This window comes from Pinus tabuliformis, chromosome J, assembly GCF_031772625.1.
Source record: "Pinus tabuliformis cultivar Carrire ecotype Pingquan chromosome J, CPIR1, whole genome shotgun sequence".
NCBI lineage: Eukaryota > Viridiplantae > Streptophyta > Pinopsida > Pinales > Pinaceae > Pinus > Pinus tabuliformis.
In genome coordinates this window covers 844,421,821-844,442,859 of record NC_142295.1, presented here as the reverse complement: position 1 = coordinate 844,442,859, position 21,039 = coordinate 844,421,821, and the positions used below count along the sequence as shown (strand labels likewise).

Sequence of the window (21,039 nt, the reverse complement as noted above, 5' to 3'; positions counted from 1 at the left end):
CACTTGGTGAAAAACCCAACATTTCACTAAAAACCAAGCATTTTGAGTTAAGGTACCATTGGATCCAGCATGCATTGGAGGAAGGACTATCCTTGGAAAAGATCCATATAGATAGGAACCCTGCTGATATGCTCACTAAGGTTCTAGTAAGAAATAAAGATGAGTTATTTAGAGGCATGGTAGAACTCAGTGACTTGACTCAAGACTCTTCATTTGGATTCAAGTGGGAGAATGTTAGATGTGAACCCAATGAAGGTAACACCATCGACGCCAACGACAACACTCACTACCCATGCCAATTCCAACATCTCAAATAACTCCACCATCCATGTCGATTACAGTTGACCGCCCACGTCTATTGTCTATGCAGTCATGATAAACTGTTATGCTCTTAACCTGCAAAATGATACCCAAATACAGAATATGCGAAGAAAAGATACCTAGAACACAGAATAGCAATGATTTTATTATTCAGATAGTAATGTTCACTTGCCTCTTCGAGGGGGCAACCTCCAATAGAGCAGAGCTCGATTACAAAATAAGACACAATGCTCCTCGCAGGGAGTCTCTATCCTTTATATATGACTCATACATGCAATACCACGGGCCAATACCGTGGGTTTTATTAATACCATCTATCTAATACTATGGCCCATTTGCAACTAATTGTGGTTCCGTCATTAATTGCGGATTAACCACTTACAATTATTAATATGGGCTTTATTGACTCTTGACTATGACGTGATCCCATTACATAAATAAGGGGGTTAGGGTGGGACCCTAACATGCCCTCCCCCTTAAGACTAGCCGTGTCCTCAAGGCTGAAGCTGTGGAAACTGCTGAAGAATAGTGGCTGGTTCCCAAGTTGCATCTTCCGGAGAGGTGTCTTTCCATTTGACGAGGACTTCCTTAATCATGCGGCCGCGCAGTTGCTTGTCTCGTGTGTCTAGGACCTGTTCGGGTTGAAGCCAGATGGACCCTTCTTCGTCCAATTCAGGTAGACTGGAATGAATTCTGCAATTGTTCCCAATCACTTTCTTGAGGCATGAGACATGGAAAACTGGATGGATTTTTGCAGTAGGTGGCAAGGCCAACTTGTAGGCCACTTCTCTAATGCGCTGAAGTACTTGATATGGTTCGTAGAATTTGGGAGAGAGTTTCTGACACCCCTTGTCTTTGAGTGATGTTTGCTTATATGGTTGTAGCCGTAAAAAGACCTGATCCCCTTCTTGAAATTGGCACTCTGAGTGATGCTGGTCTACCTATTGCTTCATGCGGTTCTGAGCTTGATGAAGATTCTCTCGAAGATGGGCGAGCATGGTTGCGCGGTGTTGTAGGAGTTGATCCACTGCTTGTACTTTTGAGCATCCCTTGAGATACGAAGTAGGTGAAGGCGGGAGTTGACCATATACTGCTTCATAGGGAGTCATTTTGGTGGTGGCATGATAGTTGGTGTTATACCACCATTCAGCCAGAGGTAACCACTGTACCCAAAGGTGTTGCTTTTCTGAAGTGAAACACCTAAGGTAGGTTTCTAGACATTTGTTGACGGCTTCGGTTTGACCATCTGTTTGCGGATGATAGGAAGTACTGAGTTTTAGTTGAGTGCCTTGTATTCTGAAGAGTTCCTCCCAAAAATTACTGGTGAAGATCGGGTCGTGGTCAGACACAACAGAAGTGGGCATGCCATGCAATTTGAAGATCTGATCCATGAAAGATTGAGCAACCAAAGTTGGTGTGAACGGGTGGGGTAGGGCGCAAAAATGAGCATACTTCAACAGTCGGTCCACAACCACCATGATGACTGACTTGTTCCCTGACTTTGGAAGACCTGTAATGAAATCCATATAAACCTCTGTCCAAATTGATGCCGGAATGGGCAATGGTTGTAATGTGCCTGGTGTGTTGACGGTTTCCCCTTTGTGGTGTTGACAGACATCGCATTCTGCTATGAAAGTAAGGATGTCCTTTTTCATGCCTGTCCAAAAAAATGATCTTCTGGTGCGAGCATACGTCTTCTGAAAGCCCGAATGTCCTGCAATGGGAGATGAGTGCAATTCTGCCAAAATGCGACTTTTGAGGGTGGATGTTGGTGATATTACGACTCTGTCCTCGTAGCGAAGAATATCATCCTGCCACAAGTATCCCTTGGTGGAATTTGGATCTACCTGCAATTGAGAAATGAGTTGGGAGAGCCCGGGGTGTGAAAACCATTCCCTGCGAGCCTCTTCAATCCATTCTGGAATGGGGAGGGAAATTGCTAGCAGAGTACTTTCCTCCTCAAATTGGCGAGATAATGCATCTGCTACACTATTGTCTTTCCCTTTCTTGTAAATGATCTCATAATCATATCCCAGCATTTTGGCGAGCCATTTATTTTGTTGTGGGGAGGATAGGCGTTGCTCCAAAAAATATTTAAGACTGTGATGATCTGTGCGGATTTGGAAACGTCGCCCCAATAAGTAAGGTCGCCAGGTCTCGACTGCATGTAATATGGCCATCATTTCCTTCTCGTAGGTAGATTGGCCCAGATTCCTCCCACTGAGTTGTTGGCTTATGAAGGCCAACGGTCGCCCTTCCTGCATTACAACTGCCCCAATACCTATACCTGAAGCATCACATTCAATGACAAAAGATTTGGTGAAGACAGGTAGTGCTAAGACTAGAGTGGAACACATGGAATTTTTTAGAGCTGTAAAGGCCTGTTGTGCTTCCTCATTCCAGAAGAATGAATTTTTCTTTAGGAGTTGGGTGAGGGGCTTCGCTATGCGACCATAGTTGCGGACAAATTTACGATAATAGCCTGTGAGACCCAAAAATCCTCTCAAGCTCTTCAAGGTCTTAGGTTGAGGCCATTCCTGCATTGCCTGGATCTTTTTGGGGTCCACCTTGACACCTTCACGCCCCACAATGTGGCCCAAATACTCTACTTCTGCCATGCCAAATGAACACTTGGACATCTTGACAAATAATTTATGCTTGCGGAGCAGTTGCAAGAGTAGATCTACATGCTGAAGATGTGCGGCCCAAGTGCAACTATAGATGAGGATGTCATCGAAGAAGACAAGGACAAATTTCTTGAGATATGGTTTGAGAATGTGGTTCATATGGCTCTGAAGAGTAGAGGGGGCATTACAAAGACCAAATGGCATGACCAGGAATTCATAATGGCCTTCATGAGTTCTGAAAGCAGTCTTGGGAATGTCGACTTCCTTCATGCGAATTTGGTGGTAGCCTGAGCGAAGATCCAGCTTAGTGAATAATTGAGCCCCATTGAGTTCATCCAACAAATCATCAACCACCGGGATGGGAAATTTATCTTTGACTGTCAACTTATTGAGGGCCCTGAATTCGGGACACATCCGCCACTCCCCATCTTTCTTGAGCACCATGACCACTGGGGATGAATAAGGACTAATGCTGGGACGAATGACACCTGCTTCCAAAAGTTCCTTGATGATTTTTTCTATTTCATTCTTTTGGGTGAACGGATATCTGTATGGGCGCACATTTGGGGGTTGGGCCCCTGGAACCAAGGTGATGCTATGATCATGTTCCCCTCGCAAGGGTGGAAGCTCATGAGGCTTGTCAAAGACCGGCAGATGGTTATTTAAAATCTGTTGCATCTTAGGATGAATTGGCAGAGGCTTGGTTTCGACTGCCTGGATGGCATTAAATTGAGCTACAACTCCATGATTGCCCTTTTTTAACAAATTTTCCATCCTATGCGAGCTGATGATAGAGGGAGCTCCCGCCTGGAGTCCACAGAGGGTATGTGTGTAGTTGCTCTGCTTAAAACTCATATATAACTCCTAGAAATCCATTGTGATTGGCCCAAGAGTGCGGAGCCATTCAGCGTCGAGGACAATGTCGCAACCCCCCATGTGTATGGCAAACATGTGGGTTTTCAACTGATAATCCCCCATTTGAAGTTTGACATTTTCACAGCGGCCTTCACATTTCATTGTGCCTCCATCCGCAATTTGAACTTGGAAGTTAGAAACTGCTCGTACAAAACAATGCACTGCTTCTGCGACTTTTTGATGGATGAAATTATGTGTACTTCCACTATCAATCAAGACTACTACTGGGCGATGTTTAATAAAACCTCTAATTTTGAGAGTTTGAGGGGAAGAAATTCCTGCCAAAGCATGCAACGAAATAACTGGTACGTCAGAGACATTGTCCTTTTGGTTGTCTTATTCTAGCAGTTCATGTTCCTCCAGTGGTGGATCTTCCTCTGTTGAGCTGTAGTTAGTGGCATCAATTTGAAAAAATTTGGGCTCCTTGCATTTATGACCTGGGGAGTATTTTTCATCACAGTAGTAACATAGGCCTTGCTTTCTTCTTTCGGCCATTTCTGTAGGTGACACCTTTTGGACCTTAAGTGTTTGAGTCGTGTTGTGAGCCTGTGGGGGGCGACCTTTAGCGGAGAAATTTGGGCGACTCTATTGGGCTGCTAATGCACGTTCCACGTTACGAGCTATCTTGCAAGCCTCTGTCCATGTGGGAGGGTGGTGCAGTAGGACTTGGGCTTTGATAGCTTCTTTAATACCGCTGATAAAACATTCCGTGTAGAACACATCTGAGAGACCCCAAGTGCGGAAGGCTAAGGCTTCAAAAGCTGTAATATATTCATCCACTGTACCAGTCTGTCGGAGCTTAGTAAGACGACCCAAAAAAGATGATTCCTGGTCAAAGCAGTCTTGAAGAGCTTTGGTGAATTTGGTCTAAGTCCTAAAAGGTCCAGTGCAACGTTGATGCCATTCCCACCATTGCCACCTTTCATTGTCCAAGAACATGCTCCCCAACATAAGCTGAGTCTCATCATCGAAGATGTGATTCAGTTTGAAATACTGCTCCATTTGTGCTATCCATGCCGATGGGTGAGAACCGTCAAATTTATGCATATCCAACTTGGGAGGTCGCTGACTGGGTTGTTGGTGGGTGTGCCAGACGTGAGGAGAGTGGCTAGACTCACCCTCATTGTGTTCATTGCCATTATACGCCTCCTCGTGGGCTTGCTCCTTGCCCTTCGGGATTATTTTCTCGACCATGCTACATAGTCCGCTAAGCTGAATGTGGAGGGATTGCACTGATTCTTCAAGTTTGTCCATCCTTTCATTGGCCATCGCTTGAGCTCTAGTTTCTACCATACACCAACCTGATTTTTTTTTTAAATTGGGACCGCCTAAAAAAAATTTCACTAAGAAGTGAATGGTACCACTGTGCTCAGCTCGTCGTCCTGATTCTGATGGGCTAGATCACCAATAAGCGCCCCGAAAGATCTCAGACCTGAAAACTCCTAACAGAGTTTTACTCCTTCCTTATCAATACTGCAGTGGCAAAATCCTCAAAATGTCAATGCGACCAAAAGTCCTGCGAAAATTATACCCCGGTATAGGAACCCTTCACAACGACTCTAATCTGGTGGATCTGAGAGATCTGAATGGCGGATCTGATAGCTCTGGGCGGCGGAGCTTCTGCGGATCTGATGGATCTAATAGATCGGAATGGCTGATCTGCGAACTCGAGACTGCGGGACTGATGTCTGCTGCTGCTGCACCCCTTTGCACAAGCGGATCTGGAAGAGATGATGTGTGATCCCCCAATAGAAAAGGGAACTATGGTCTTGAGGAGTGTCAGGTGCTACAGATCGCAATATACATAAGCGTCTGGCAGTAGTACTCGGCCCAATGTTTCAGGGCTCTAACTAAGGAGGATCGACCGTACCCTTAACCGTACAACCCGACTACCCTATCATATGGGCGAGTAATCTCTCCGAGTGCTGTTCTCGGTGTACTGTAGCCGCAAGATGGCCGACGGTTTATCTATGGCGAGGTTTCAAGGGAGCCTAGGGGGCTTCCGATATACCCAGAGGGTACGTGGAAGACAGTCCGTGTGCGGTTCTGTCTAAGGTGCTACTACTCGAAGGGGTACCCACAGGGGTTACAAGGGAGTCCAACAGATGTGACCACCTCTTGTATTTCCTGCGTGCATGCCTCCCCAAATCCGCAGGTTTATGCGCTCAACGACAGATCCCGTGGTTTAAAGACGCCGGAACACGTCTCTAGCCAAAAAAAAAAATTGCTAAGAAATGGAGATCCCACCGGCCCTGGAAAGTGCTCTGATACCACTTGTTATGCTCTTAACCTGCAAAATGATACCCAAATACAGAATATGCGAAGAAAAGATACCCAGAACACAGAATAGCAATGATTTTATTATTCAGAGAGTAATGTTCACTTGCCTCTTCGAGGGGGCAACCTCCAATGGAGCAGAGCTCGATTACAAAATAAGACACAATGCTCCTCACAGGGAGTCTCTATCCTTTATATGACTCATACATGCAATACCACGGGCTAATACCGTGGGTTTTATTAATACCATCTATCTAATACTACGGCCCATTTGCAACTAACTGTGGTTCCGTCATTAATTGCGGATTAACCACTTACAATTATTAATATGGGCTTTATTGACTCTTGACTATGACGTGATCCCATTACATAAATAAGGGGGTTAGGGTGGGACCCTAACATAAACACATGTAGAGAATTATAGACTTTCTCTCCCCATCTATATATTTGTAGTTTTCCTTAGCCTGAGCATGCAAGCAAGGTAAGTCATGCCATCTAATGTAAATCCTATGATTTTTTCTTCATTGTGTGTTTGATCTTTGTCTTGTATTTTGTTATCTCTGATTAGTATTCTACTGATCTGCATTCTATCAATTTTTCTCCCACGTCATATGGAGTTACCTGCCTATGACTCATTTAAGGCTAAAATTTTACTCCAATCATATAGATAACATAATTAAATAATCAGTCCACCCTTGTTTTAATTACCAGATGCCATAAACAAATTCAAGTTACACATATAGGAAACGTATAGAACCTTTATCAAGAGTGCATTCAAGTCTTCCAAGGTGCTCAGAACAAATATCTCAATATCCCTAAACCTTCATAATGTACAAATGTGATGACAACTTACAAACATAATAGGATTCTAATGATTTTGTAAAATTAACGATTTGAAGCCTTATTTTCAAGGAATTTCTAGCCGCATTGATTCTATAGGTCCTTTCTTGAAAGGATATTTTTATAATACACCTTCTCTTTGATTTTTTGTTGGTTATGTATTTCTCCTATTTCTTCGTTACCCCCAACTTTCAAACTCTCTTTAGGACCTTGGAACTGCTCATGCTTCTTGGCATTGGTCATTCCATTTTCTTTCATCAAATCATGAGACGTGAAACAAATCTTAGTCTTGGTATCAATGTCTTATTTTCCCATGTTAGGTTGTAGTTCAATGACATTTGTATTCTTTGCATGCAACACATTACTTGTGATGTGTTCCTTATGTATATTTCTTTCTTCTTGATTCTTACAATCAACTTGCTCTTCTCTATCCTATTTTGATTTCAAACAAGTATCTCTCATGATATCCTTTTCAAATTCATTTAACATATCCTCATTCATTAATATCCTATCCATATTAGTCATATCAACACTATGTTTGATGAATTTTTCCAGGTTTTCCTCTGTTGGAAGGTATTTCCTATTATAAGGTGAAATATACTTAAAACTACCAAGGTTTCAAATAAACATATATACAACTTGAAGCATGGGAGAAAAAAATTATAAAATACCTACAAAGTTTAGAGTGAGCAATGTAATGGGGAAAATAGATTCAAGAGAAAATGCTACAGTATGTATTGTGACCATACTAACAGTATTATGAAGAGAAGTTGGTTGTTCTCATATGTATATACATTGATGCTTTTGAGGCCCAGTGTTCTCTTCTTCCTCACTCCAAATCCAACGAACTTCTTGGTTTCATAGAACACAAATGGGAAAGAGACCACAGTAGTGTGTTCAACAATAATGTTAGTTTCCTCCATGTGGGAAAATTCCATGGCCACTAGTAAGGTGCCTTTATTTTTCTAATTAAAATGAATAAAAGAATGGTTGGAAATGTTCCAAGATGAAAATTTTGCTGACAAACGATTTGTGTTCTCCACCTATGCAAAATTTGGCAACATTAACACCATAATCTTGAAGTTTATATGCTACTTCAACATAGGATGACTCAATTTCCTGAAAAAAATGATGCCACAATGCATAAAGGACTACAAGCCATGCTTCCTTTCTTTCAAACTTGCAAGCCTTTCAATGCCTTCCCTTGTCAGCCTAAAAACATTTTCATTAGTGAAAAAAAATCACCATGTCCATTTATATTATGTATTGAGTTCTTGTTATCTCCTTGTGAGATTCTAATGTTTCCTTTATGGAAGCCACATTATTTTTCCTTCAAATCCTCCCACCACCAATGTTTTTCACATTCATGTTGTCCCGATAAAACTAGTCAAGTGCATTGTTTCACATCCAATAGAAACATAACCCTTGTGGTGAAGAGCTTTAATTGGGACTTCTCAAAAAATTCCAAACATTACCCATTAAATTTTTCATGGGTTTGCACTTAAAAAGGCTTCCAACACCACCCTCTAATTCCTCAAATGAAGGGCCCCCGTATATTGATCACAGTGTTGCAGAGTAATCCATGCCTTTAGACCTTTAAGTTCCTTATTTCTAGTGGTCGATATTTTTGTATACTACAACATTCCTAGTGCCCATATTCATAAAAGGAAAATAACCTTCTACTCTTTACCAATGCTTAAACTTCCAGAGCCTTAGGAAATTTGTATTAATTATGAATGTTATAGCATTTATCAACCTCTACAAATAGTCGATATATCTCAAGATTAAGCCTTCTAGTATTAAGGCTCCACTATATGACAACCTGTAGACTCAATTTTTATTCCATTGTATGAGGGATTTTCATATTCGGTATTTCTTCCTCTTGCATATTGGTATATATCACAAATATACAAATGAAAACAAAGCCTCACGATGGAGTGTCCATGTTCAACAACAATAAGAAAGGAAACTGAAAGACATTTTGATAATTCAGAATTGTATATCTCTTAGCATTATTGGATGCATTGTTAGATAACTTTCCTAATTTCAATGCAAATATTACCCTATATTATTCCATATAGGTGATGAATAATGGTGTTTCCTGTTGTATTTCCTTTTTCTAGAGGATGGAAAAACACTCTCAAGCTTATCTATATATCTATTTCCCAATTGTTTTGGTTCCAATACCATAGTGGTCCTTCCATTTCTATCACTTTCCTTATGTATGTGAGGAATACATTCCACCCTCCATCATTTATCCAAAATTTTATGAGCCCCACTGCATTTATAGTAAGCTGAGAAAACTTATGCAGATCATTGATTTGCAGCAACAACCTTATCTACTCATTTCAAAACTTCCATGATGCTTGAACCAAAAAATTTAGACTTGAGGAATTTTAGGATATAAATGGATAAAATGACAGATAAATAATGGTTAATGATGGTAGACATAGTGCAATAGTGATGGTAAACATGTAATTTTTCATTCGCTGTGAAAGTTAGACACCCAAAAAATTTTAGGTTTCTTCAACATGCACTATCATGAAGTTTTTGTAGCCTCTCCACTAGCTCGTATGGCACGCCCCTGGCAGGGAAATGGAGACCCCTCTTACAATTCAATGACTAAAAAATTCTCTAGAAAACAACCATTGTGCATTGGAACTCCTCGCACACATTCTCAACAAGCTATGCAAATAACACCATCAAGCTCTGGCCACAAACTAATAGTCACTCCAATGCATGACTCACTAGCCAAATAAAGCCAAAATTTGGGTCCCTTTTGTCCACAAGCTTAGGAAGTCCTTCTTCTTGAGATCCTGGTGGAATAAATAAGATCCACCATTGAAAGGATGAAGGAAATAGCATTGATCTACAAATTCATCAGCCCTTGGCTAGCAGAAAACTGACTAAGGAGAAATTGGACCATTAAGGGAGATGCAGAACTGAAATTAGGATTGTTGTGTTTTTTCATATTAATATTTAACAACATTGAATAGGGACAATATTTTGCTAGGTGTACCCTATTTCATGAACTATGTTGGTCTCTTCATCAAAGCATGGGTCCCAAAATTCAATCCAAAGAAGATTTCTCCAATCTTCCAGTATGGATTAGATTATATTCCCTGCCTTATTAATACTGGGACCGATAAATCTTAGCCCACATTGGAAACAATTTGGGAGAATTTTTTATTCTCTCGGACATAACGAAGGTAGGAAGATATACTTCGTATGCAAGATTGTACGTCTATATGGATCTCATGAAACCCCTCCCTGCCAGCATTTCGCTCAGCTATGAAGATGAGATCTAGGAATAACCAATGTACTATGAGAAAATTCCATTCAAATGTAAGCATTTCCATGATTACGACCATCTCCTCAAATGTTTCCCTAAGAAAACAACAGCTCAGGAGGTGAATCAAGGAAACGTGAATTCATATCCAGGATATGACGGCTTCAAAACAGTAGTTGGGAGGAAGTGAAAGGGTGATCCTTAGAATCCTTCAAGTGTGTAGAACAGAAATAAATTCTCAGTTCTACAATCATATGAAATAGATGAACCAGATGTGGCACAAGCTATAAGCCACACAAATTAAGTTTAACTCCAAAAGAATAAGGAAACCATGGAAACATTAAACTTGCCTCAAAATTCTCTCAATCCCATAGGGTAGTAGCCATCCTCGATGGAGGAAGAAGACCTACAAGACACAGATGTACAAGTAATGGACCTGAAAAAGATAGCCAAGGAGTGGCAACGAAAATACCCTTCTATGATTCCTGATGACCAAATCCAACTAGTAGCACGTGCTTACCTTCAGCACTAAGATGTGATCATGCAGCAAGCCAATAAGTAAACTAATATCTCTTCCCCTTCAACATCCTTCTCGTTGAAAGGGATAAAGGGCAATGCCACACAGTAAATCCCACAGAAAATGAAAGAACCAAAGAAAAAAGGACAAAAATCCAACAATTAATTGTTGTAAGATCTAGGAAAATTTATGGTTAAGTCAAGAAGGGTGACACCAATGAAAACACTCTTTCCCTCCCAACTTTCTTGGCAATTATCCATATCCTATCATGGAAATTTAGGGGATTAAATGAAAAATATAAATGCCACATTTTCAAAAATATAATTTCCATGAATCATCCTGACATTATTTTGCTTCAAGAAACCAAATGCTCTCAGCATTCTCTTTCGCAGAGAATTCCCTCAATATGGAGAAACTGTGAATTCTTGTCACACTGTGTAGTAGTAATTTCGGGAGGTTTATCCCTTCTATGGAATTGTTTCATGGTTTCAATTAAAGAATCATTCTCCCTTCCTAGCATTCTCACAGTTCTTTTCCAACCAGTAGGTTCTTCCTAGTCCAACTTCCTCTTGAACGTTTATAGGTCGATCCTCCCTTCTGGCATGAAACTCTTCATTTCCAATGTTCATTCTTGTTTGTTCAATTTAGAGTGTCCTAAATTGCTATATTATTTGTCAATCCAAGAGTCGTAAACTGCTGAAGTGAGGTGCACTATATATGCAAGATAACTGATTTCTTACTTTTTGTCGTTTTTTATTTTTAGTTTGTTTTTGGGTTTATCTTCATTGATTCCCTACTGTGAGATGGCAATTCTAAAAGTCAAGTATGGATATAAGTGTTCAAGGCAATGATGTCCTTTAAAATGATTTCCAAACTTCAAAATTTTCAAAAGGTTTTAAAACTTGCAATGCTGAAATCAATTCCTAAAAGAGAATGAAAATGTACCAATATTCTAATTAAACAAACAGTGAGCTAGTGACCATGAAACCCAGTATCCTTGCTGCTATGTAAATATAAAAGAAACTGAACTCAAAGAAATCCAAAAGTTGCAAGCAAAGCAAAGCTAAGATCGAACTACATCAACTCATATTCTGACCCCTCACCATTTGTCTCACTCTGGTTTTAGGAGGTAATCATAAACAAATTGAGCAATCTGATATCTAATTTGCAGAAAATGAAACTAATATTAAACTACACACTCATACTCCAATCCCTCACCATTTGTCTTGCTCTGGCTTTAGGAGGTAACTGAAAATGACATGAGCAATTCAATAACTAACTTGCAGAAAAATAAACTAATATCAAACTACGCATTCATATTTCAATCCCTCACCATTTGACTCGCTCTGGCTTTCGGAGGTAACTGAAAATGACATGAGTAATCTAATATCTATCTTGCAAAAAAGTAAATGAACAAAACTGAAAGAAATAAAACAGTGTTGGAGTTAGAACTAAGAAAATAAATCAGCAGAAGGACAAGAATAATTCCATGTCATTAGTCATTATAAAGCTATGTGCAAATGCCCGAGCTGCCTATTAGAATCTGAAACAAAGACACTGATCAGTTAACAACATTAGAAAGTATAAAAACTATGGATAGCAATCAACGTGAATACCATAAGTAGTGCAATATATACAAATAAATTATTATGGCATAAGGAACAAAAAGAAATAAAGCATGAAACTATACAGCAATTAACAAAACCTTGGTGTGTACAAGGGCCCTCTGCACAACCTCGGACAATCAACAATCAACCACGAATTGAGCTTATAAACAGAGTCTTCTCATGTATTAAAATGCAGTCATAACATAGAGATAAAGTCACGGCACAGTGGGCTCGTTAACAGTCAAAATTACATTATAAGAACTAACTACTATGCGTATGAGAACACTTTATTTATAACAGAGGATGACATAACTACTTTCCTAAAATTTGCGCTGATAAAAGACACGTGAAGCAACCACGTCCAGGAATCTAGCATTATGGTAGCCGTGAAGATTAAATCTAAGGAGGGTGGCTGTTGGATTCGGTTCATGGAGCAGTCCACAGGTGTTAACACGTCTCCTGAGATTTAGAAACGGCCATGCAAGTCTTCACGTGGTGAAAAACAGAGTTCTGTCACCGTAGGACTCTTAGGTTGACCACCACTTGACTATCTTTGACCACTGCCTTCTTTGGTTGATTCGACTGAGCCAATAGGACACGGTCCATGTCCACATCATTTGCAACAAGACCATGTGGTCGGATTCACTTGAAGACACCTGTAACATAGACTTCAACAAAAAGGCTGCGGAAAGTTGAACTGGTTGTGGAAAGTGACAAGATTCCGCAGCTGAATGAGCAAAAATTTTGATCAAACAGCAGACACAAAACATAGTTAGGAAACCATTTTATATGCTCTTTTTAAACTAATATGCAATGATTTGACAGCTTAGGAGGTCCAAGTAAATGGAAAAAGGCTAAAAAGGTGTATAGGGAAGATGCAAGTTTGGGACTCAACATACTCCCACTGTGAAGGTGTTGCATGTCCTCATGCAACCAAAATTTTGATCATCCCCCTTTAGTCCATGTGTTCTGAAGCTTCTACCAGTACATCCAGTCCTCTTCTCTTCTTCCTTGGTGCTACTACCATCTTGGGCTTCCTCATCAAACATCTGAATTTGGGATTGATTAATTCCCTACTCAACTTCCTTCACTTTTTCTTTAATTTCTTGTTCTTTTTCTGCCACAATCCCAGCTATAACATAGTGTTGTCATGAATGATTTTCTCCACTTTTCTTTGCTCCTTTAATGCTTCATTTTCTTGTTTAATGTGTCTGTTTAAGACCTCCAATTCAAACACTTCTTGTTTCAATGATTGGACTTGTGCTTCTTGTGTTGTGTGAGGCAGAGTGGATGATGTGCTCGAGCCTGCAGTTGTATTCTCTAAGGATTCTAGATAATCATACACCTCTTGCTGATTTGGATCTATTTCGGGTGTTTTCCTTGGGCTGACCTCAAAGTCTTGTTGAGGAGGAGGACTGATTTCTAATTCTGGCCGAGAAGGACTTATATCAACATCTGGAGGACTGGTTTCAATATTTGGCTGAGGATGAGGTGGGCTACAGCCAGCTGGAGGTTTCTCGGGTGTTTCCCCACCCAAGTCAATAAAGTGGGGTCCTTTTACTTGTGTTTTCCTCCACTTTCCTCTAAGCCTGTTGCTTCTTCTTAAATGTTGTGGGCTAGTACTCTCTTCTTCCATACTCTATTTTCCTTTTTCTTTCTTCTTGGCTGTAGCCGCTTGTTTTCGAAGATGCACTAGTCTTTCAGACAACACTTGATAGTCTTCCTCTATAGATGGTTCTGGTGATTGGTAGACATCCTCTATGCTTCTTTTTCCTTTCAATTTTCTCTGTTTTCTATCCTTGGTTCTTTCCTCCTTCTCTTTTTGATCAACTTCTTTAGTTTTGCTAATAGGAGAGTCTTGAATTATTGCACTTTTCTCTTTTCTCCTACTCCTTCTTGGTGTTTTTGGTGTACTGCTTTCAGGTGCCTCGGATGGCTCTTGAAAGTAGTTTCTTACTAAAAACCGTTCCCAGGTATCCCTGTTTTTCTTCAATTGGTCTTCAATTAGAATCCTCACAAGCCCATGATGATATAAATGAGGTTCTATGTCTTCTATGTTCTTTTGGACTATTGTGCACATATTTTTCAAGCTCGGAAATAAGAAGTAGGGTAGATTGATGGTTTGGTTCTCTAAAAATTTCATCAATAACCGAGTATGATACATGTACATTGCTCCAAAACGGCCTTCACAAGTAATGAACTTTTGAATGATTAACAGTAAGCTGGCCCACTCTTCTTTTAATGCATGAACAGGAATTCCTCTTGTGAATACAGTTACGTCCATACCTGGGTTGCATAATATGACTGTCCAAGCCTGCTCGTCCAAACTCTTGTTCTTGAACCAGCGTTCACCTTCCTGGGGCAGGTCTATAGCAGCTACTATGGATGCTTTGGTGACTGTGAACTTAAGGTCTCCAATTTCCACCACCTGGCCGTTAAAAGACCTTGCAAAAGATTTTTTTATCTCCTTATTGTGGCCCTTAAATTTTTGAATGAAACGAAGCCATTTAGCAAGTCTTTTACTTGAGGGTATCCTTCTAAGAACTTGGGTCCTTCCGGTTCTACCCTCAATAACCGACCCATCCTTTCTTCTATTTGAAATTCGACTGCGTGTGAGGGGTTTAGCAGAGGTAAGACGGCTAGGTTACGGGGTTTAAGGAGAACAAAATAGTGGCTGAAAATGGAAACTAGAGAACAGGTAGAGGGAGTGTTTAGGGACTGTAAGCGGAAACAGAGGACAAGCATCCGAGGTGAGTTCACAAAATAGAGTAGAAACGTATGTGAACGAGGTGGTAATGTAGTCATGGCTTCAATAAAATGGCAGGGGGGTGAAGTGAACCCAGAATTTTTAAACTGAACGGCTACATAGGAGATGTTAACACATTTATGAAATGGCTGCGGAAATTATGTGGTGGAGAGGAGCCGTAATTAAATAGGTCACATCTCATGATTACAAGTGAAGTGTGAAAGTGCAATCAACTACGAGTTAAACCTGAGAATTAATCATGAGACTGTTTAGGGAATAAATGCATGGTTTGTGGAGGAATGTCGTGGAATGGTAATGGAGCTATTGTGGTAATCATTGCATATAGTGGAGCTTATGGTTTAATAACTATGCAAAATTGTGCCTTTGATTGCTATTTGAAAGAAATTTTTACTCATACCTTGGAATCTTTGCCATTTGTTGTCCATTAGCCCTTAATCAACTGCTCCTTATTGATGCCTTTAGATGCTCCTTGTCTTCATAATATATCCTCAGTCATACCTGCATTTTCATGATTATTGAACTAACATCTTGACTGTCAATTTGAAAAACAGAGTGGTGGCTGCAGAAACTGCTTCTGGCTGCGGAAACTGACACAGCAACCACTTGGCTGAATAAAGATAGTTAGATAATAACTAACTGAATGAAATTGGTCATGAAAGAGACTTTTATTGATGAAATGGATGAAATGGAGCGGGATGAAATGGAGTGGAGTGGAATGAAAATGAAATGGAGTGGAATGAAAATGAAGTGAAGTGAAAGTGGGAAAGAAAGAGAGATTTTTTTTTTTGGAAAATATAGGCTGTCAGGTGTTCCTGATTTTCACTCTGTATTTTCTGTATAAGACTGCCAATTAGTGATTGGTTTTCAGTCTTATACAAATTATTATTATTATTATTTATTTATTTTTTTTAACAGAAAGGAACAAAGGCTAGGCTGGTGGAGAAGAAGGATTCTTCTTCACCAGCCTTATTGCAGAATTCTCTTGAAACATTTTGACAAATTCCTCTTTTGAAAGTGGCTTATGATACATCTTTAATCTGTGGCCATTCACAATAAGAGGAGTTTGAAATTCATCAATGGTCTTGATTCTTACCGCTCCATTGTTAAAGACTTTGTCAATCTCATATGACCCAAGCCAATGAGTCTGAAATTTTCCTTTGAAGTCTTTAAACTTGGAATCAAATAGTAATGCCCAATCTCCCTCTTGAAATTTTTTCTCTTTGATGTATTTGTCATGCCACTTAGCTCTTTGATGTTGAACTAGATCAGTTCTTAGGATTGCTTCTTGTCTGATCTCATCTAGCTCATTCAACTGCTCCATTCTGTGCTTTTGGGCTTCTGATAGATCCATCCCCAACTGAACTGCCATCTTGAAAGTTTTGACTTGAAACTCAATGGGGAGTAGGACTTCTTTCCCATAAACAAGTTCAGAGGGAGAATGTCCTGTTGTATTCCTCCATGTAGTTCTGTAGGTCCATAAGGCTTCAGGAAGCCTTTCTGCCCAATCTCTTCTGTGTAGATGAATAGTTTTGGTGATGATGCTTTCAATAACTTTGTTTGTAGACTCCACTTGGCCATTTTCTTGCGGATGGTAAGGAGTAGATTTTCTGTGCTTGATTTTGTATTCTTCCATCAGCTTTTCCATCATGTTGGATGTAAATTGACTTCCCTGATCTGTCACAATTTCTCTTGGGACACCAAAGCGAGTAAAAATATCTTCATAAAGAAAACTAACAACTGAATTTTCAGTAACAGAAAGTAACGCTTTGGATTCTACCCATTTAGTGACATAATCAGTACATACCAATATATATTTCTTTTGTTTAGATGGTGGATTAATGGGTCCAATGAAATCTAAAGCCCATTTTTAAAAGGATTCGATGAGTACCTGTGGTTGTAATGGCATTTCATTTGAAAGAGTCGGTTTCCCTACTCTTTGGCAGCTGTCACACCTTTTGACATATTCTTTTGTATCTTTGAAGAGGGAAGGCCAATGATATCCTAAAGAAAGGATTTTATAGGCCGTCCTTTTGTCAGCAAAGTGTCCACCGCATGGTTCATCATGACATGCCTTGAGGATGTCAGGCATTTCATCTTCCCTAACACATCTTCTGATCACAAAATCTGGCCTTGTTTTAAACAATTCGTTAGAAATCCATGAATATTTTGAACTCTCCTGAATAATCTTTCTTCTTTCACTAGGAACTAGATGTGGAGGTAGTTTCCCTGTAACCAAATAGTTAGCAATATCTGCATACTGAGGAGTCTTAGTAGTTACTGCAAATAAATATTCATCTAGAAACTTATCCTCTACAGGGGAATCTTCTTTAGTATTTTGGATCCTAGACAAGAAATCAGCTAATGTATTTTGTTTCCTTGGTCTATCTAACTCAGTAATGTTGAATTCTTGTAAAAGTAAGAGCCATATTGTAACTCTGCCATTAGTAACAAGTTTGTTCATTAGATATCTAATCGCAGAATGATCAGTATGGATAAAAGTTTCATAGCCTGTTATATAATTTCTAAACTTATTGATTGCATGAACAATAGCTAAGAACTCTTTTTCAGTCACAGTATAGTTCAACTCAGTGGGAGTCAAATTTTTATTGGTATAGTAAATGGCATAAGGAACTAAATCCTTTTGACCCAACACAGCTCCTAGAGTTGTATCTGAAGAATCTGTAGAAATATGGAAAGGAAGTTTCCAATTTGGTCCTCTCAAGATGGGTGCTTCAGATATTCTTGTTTTCAAAGTTTCAAATGCTGATTGACAATCAGGATCCCATTTGAATTCACAGTATTTTGTAAGCAATTTGAAGAGTGGAGATGCTATTTTGCTGAAGTTTTCTATAAATCTTCTATAGTACCCAGTAAATCCCAGAAAACTTCCAACATCTTTTTGACAATTTGGAATAGGAAACTTGGAGATGACTTCAACTTTTGATCAATCAACTTTAATCCCATCCCCTGAAATGTGATGTCCCAAAACAATACCTTCACTAAATATCATAAAGCATTTTTCATGACTCAATGAAAGGTTTGTTTCTTTACATCTTATAAGGACTTTTTCCAAATTCTCTAATGCCTCTTCAAATGAATTACCATAAACTGTAAAATAATCCATATAAACCTCTACACAATCATGGATTAGATCAGAAAAAATTCCTAGTACTGCTCTTTGAAATGTTGCGGGTGCATTACATAATCCAAAAGGAAGCACTCGGTAAGCAAAAGTTCCCCATGGACAGGTAAATGTGGTCTTATCTTGATCTTCAGGTGCTACCTGAATTTGATTATAGCCACTAAAACCATCCAAAAATGAAAAGTACTTTTTTCCTGCTAGAGTGTCTAATACCTTATCGATAAAGGGAAAAGGAAAGTGATCCTTCAAAGTTGCTTTATTCAATTCCCTGTAATCAATGCATACTCTCCACTTACCATTCTTTTTAGGTACTATAACCAAAGGAGAAACCCATCGGCTATCTGAAATTGGATAAATGAAGTTTACATTGAGTAGTTTTTGGAGATCCTCTTTCACTATCTCCCTAAGGTTTGGATTCATCCTTCTCTAAGGTTGTCTGATTGGTCTACTGTTTTCCTCGATGTAGATGTGATGAATGCAAGTCTTAGGGTCAATACATTTCATATCAGTATACTCCTATGCAAATGCAGTAGAATGTTTTTGCAAGATTTTGGTTAGCTCTCCCTATTGTGATTTTTCCAAGTTTTTGTTGATATTCAATGTTTTACCCAGAAAAATCTCAATGGCGGAACTTCCAAACTCTTCCATAGAGTAAAGAGACATTTGTCTAGATGATAGATACTCAATGTCAGAATCTAACTGAAATTGTGTGTGGTCATATTCTGAAGATGTTTCAAATTTTTCTAATGTGCTCAGAATTTGATTGTCTTCATTGATTTCAAAAATGGTAAAGATAGGTTGTATAGTGTCCTCATCATCGACCCATTCATTATCTCCTACTTTTGTAATTGCTTTTGCTGGAGGATACAAATTGAATTTCTTTGTCGAATTACCATCAGAAATATACATATCCCCAGATGTACAACTAATGAAAGCATCAGCTGTGGCTAGCCAAGGTCTTCCTAAGATGAGTGGGTGCCCTCCTAGATTACTCTTGGGAGTTAAAATCATGAAATCTACTGGATATTCCCAAGAATCTAAGGAGACCGAAATGTCTTCTAATACACCATCTGGTTTGATAATTGATCGATCTGCAAGTTGTAGTAGAGTATGTGTAAAAAGAAGATTAGGAAGTTTTAGCTATTCCATAGTCTGTTTACTCATAATGTTGATAGCAGCCCCTAAATCAATCAAAGTATTTGGAATTTCTACCCCATTGATATGTGTTTTGACAATTGGACTACCGGGATCTACATACTTCTGCATGGTAATTTTTCCCATCATGATATCTGCAATTTTTCCTACCAGGTGGATTCTTCTTGTATCTATTGGTTTCCTTCCTGGTCTTTTGAGACTCAACTCCTTTATTGTTTTTGCTAGAATAGGAATCTCTCTAATGGCTTGTAGCAAGGGAATCTTGATACAGACATTCTTTAATTAATCTAGAAAATCATAGTCAGGCAACAAGATTTTTTTTCCACTCCTTTGTCAATTTGTAATCTTTCAGGAAAAGGAGGTGTGGATGAAGATGCAGGTTGCTCAACTATAGGAGTTGTGGGAGTTGACTCTTTTTCTTTTTCATTTTGAGTGCTTGGGTTTTTAAGAGATGCTTCAGAACCTTTATTGGCTTCAAGAGAATCTTCCTCAGAAATTCTTTGCTTTTGAGCACCTATAGAAGGCTTTTCTAAAACTCTACCAGATTTGAGTTGTACATCATTGAGAGGAACAATCATATAGGTAGGAAATTGTTGTCCTTCTACCATGTAAGCATTTTGAGGATTTTTATTATTGGGATTTTGCAATGGCTGGGAAGGTAGTTGATTTGTCTTTTGTTGGAATGGAAGCAAGAGTTGGGAATTTGGATTTTGTTGAGAAGGTTGTTGTTGTTGTGGAAATGGCAATGAAAGTTGTGGATTTTGATTTGGAAGTTGTGGAGCTTGTTGATTTTGAAAAGATGGAGGATATTGATAAAATTGAGAAAATCTCCCATAAGGATTTTGCATACCTTGTACCCATGATTGAAATGGATTTTGAGGTTGGGACCAAGGTTGTTGCCAAGGATTCCAATTTGGTGGGGGTTGAAAGTTCGTGGGGTTGTTAAACCCTTGATTTTGTTGCCCCTGCCAAGGTCTCCTTGAAACAAAGCAGAGAGACTCAATTGAATTTGGATCTTCTTGAAAGACAACTTTGAGCCCAGGAATTGAAGGACAATCCTTGGTCTCATGGCTTTCTGAACAAATCATACATGTTTCTACAACTTTTTCATCCAAGGGGCATTCCCTTAGAGAATGTTTCTTCCTACATTTTGGACAAAAGATGGCCAAAGCTTCAGCTTCTACTTTCTACTTGTTTTGTATTTTAAGGGTGTCTAGTTGCTCACTAAGGCTCCCTAAAATATCAGTTTTGAACTCATCAAGCATGTTGCCAATCTCAGCCCTACTTACTGATCCAGTTGCAGATTTGTTTGCTCTAATGAGAGAAGGATCTCTAGGCCCTTTTCCAATTTTAGATTTTCCCCTTGAGAGACAGACACGTAGTTCTTCTATATCATGAAGTGGAAGTTGAGAAATATCTCCTTTTCCCATCATGTTTAAAATATCTATCCATTCATCTCTAATGGCTTTTAATAGAAGGGCTTTCAAGGTTTCCTCATCTAGGTTATTCATTTTTGCTCTTTTTAGGTTGTATTGAAATCTTTCAAGTAAATCCTCCAAGTTTTCATCTTCTTTTTGCACCA

At 39.2% G+C, this 21,039-nt stretch overlaps 1 pseudogene; it reads right to left on the bottom strand.

Moving 5' to 3' along the window:
• Window positions 1-309: 309 nt before the first annotated feature.
• Window positions 310-14,976, bottom strand: LOC149229335 (5'-adenylylsulfate reductase 3, chloroplastic-like; annotated as a pseudogene).
• Between the last annotated feature and the right edge of the window lie 6,063 nt (window positions 14,977-21,039).